Here is a 2327-nt window from a genome sequence, read left to right as displayed (position 1 = left end):
TACAACAAATTCGATCATGTGACAACTTTGCGGATTTATTCACGAAATCATTACCGAATTCAACATTTGGGAAGTTACAACATTGGAATGCGTCGACTCAAGAATTTGTTACAACAAAACTTCGGAGAATGATTAATTTTTCCAAGGGGAGATTGTACTCTTTTTCCTTCACCAAGGTTTTTACCCACTGGGTTTTTCTTTGACAAGGTTTTAACGAGTCAATTTATGATCCACACTATCATGACAGTCAAAGGGGAATGTTATAAGTTGATTGTCATGTAGTCAAAAGTTAAATAGTAAGGCTAGATTTATAGGAGTAGAATTTTCACATTGCATTTAATAAACATGTTGCTTGTATTGGCTATAAATAGCCTCACTTGTTACAGATGAAGAGGTACAAAAAAATAGCTTCAGCTTCTTCTTTCTCTCTACTTTCTCTCTACACAGCTCTCTTTATCTCCATTTCTGCTCTATTTAGTTTTACAAAGGTTCGATATAATAGTTTTATAGCTAGTATTTTACAACAGTTACCTATAAGTTACTACAAGCTAATTTTGCCAAAGGGGCTTGATCCAATCTTTTCACATGCTTCAAGGGGGTACGTGAACTCATATTTATGCTCTTGTGTACTGAGTTTTTCATGGTAGCTAAGGTTTCAACAGCCCAACCACAGTTCTCTGCTGTTGATCAGATTGTCACCCAGAATTGGCATATTGATTTTGTTTAAGTGTATTGGCATATTAAATTTTCCACCAGTTTAATTACGTAAGTAGAATTTAAGACATAGCTTACTGTCTGAAGATCAACACCTCCATTTCGTTGTTGACTCGTAACAGTTTGCTTATTCTTGAATTTAGAGTTTAGACTTAAGTGAAGCTAAATTTCATGGCAAAAGAAGCCTCATTTTGTCAATTCTTTTTAAGCTTCAAAGGCGAAACTCGGAAGAAGTTTACATGCTTCTTGTACAAGGCTTTGAAGGCCGAGGGGTTTGAAGCTTTGATGGAGTAAATTTCAAAGGAACCAAAGTATTTCAGAGAGCTGGAAGAGCTGGTAGGTAATGAAAAGTTAAGGTTTCCAACAGTTTTTTTGGAGAGAAAGGTGTGGAAATGAAGAAGTAGAGGGTCTAGTTAATTATGAGAACAAGAGTAACCTTATTTTATATTACTGAAAACAATTTACAGGACAAGATATATGAAACAAGTTATGGCTATGCATACCTTATTTTCTTTCATTTATTTGTTTAAATGTTTTGAAGTCAATCATAGTTCATAGATACCCTTGCGTAAAGCTCTGTAAAAATTGATCCAGAAATTGGGCTATGATTGGTGTACTCATTTAATGTAAAAGAATGTAAACCACCTGACTTGACGTTGTGATTTTCTCCGGTAATCTGATGAATAGCACACATGCTGAAACATCAAACAAAACGAAACCATACTTAGTACTGGATTTTTAGTACTAGTTTATACCAGTTAGATGCAGAAACAAAAGATACAAGGAAACTACTTGGTTTACCTACAGTCAGGACAGAGATGAGGCGACAAGAATCAGGACAAAGAAACCGCCATGTGAATATTTGGAATTATTTTTTAGATATACAATCTTAGTTACACGCTTCAAGTTGTTAAACTTCAATTTTGTTTAATAAACAGTTATTATTTCTCTATATTATTCATAAAACATCCTTAATGACACCTTACTGTACTCTCAATTACAGACAGTGAAGAACATCACTTCCGAGGACTGCCAGTCAATCTTTTGAAAAGAATTCAAGACGATGTGGAATGTCTTGAACTAATAGATTGAGATTTGAATTCTAAAGTGCAAGTGTTATTAGCTACTGCTCAGGAGTCTGTAGTCTGTACTTAACAATGTTTTGTGGGGAAAGAGAGAAGAAATTACCTTTTCTCAAGTTTCACATTTTTTGCTTTGAGAAGGGAATCCTTGATCCTTCTTACAGATAACTCACAGTTTTGGACATTTGTGCAGTTCTAATTCTTAATTATAAATCAATTATATTTTCCTGTTTATTATAAACCCGCCCCTGTTTGAAGAATGAAGATCATGGCATCTCACTATCACAACTAGAAATTGAAAAAAAAAAACTTTGATGTTGAATTTAAATGGATGTGTTACAAAAAGGAACTAATTTATCCAACCCCGTTTTAGGAGGAATGAAACCTTGTCCAAGCAAACACAGCCATTGCTGTAGTAAAGAGAGTGTCTTAATGGTTGAAAAGAAGAAATATAATTATCATCAGTTCGTAAGTAGCAAGTTCAATCTTAGAACACGAATGCATATATACTTTTCACCGCCCTTCATTAAA

The sequence above is a fragment of the Apium graveolens genome, chromosome 11, assembly GCF_009905375.1.
Source record: "Apium graveolens cultivar Ventura chromosome 11, ASM990537v1, whole genome shotgun sequence".
Lineage (NCBI taxonomy): Eukaryota > Viridiplantae > Streptophyta > Magnoliopsida > Apiales > Apiaceae > Apium > Apium graveolens.
This window is presented reverse-complemented; position numbering follows the sequence as displayed.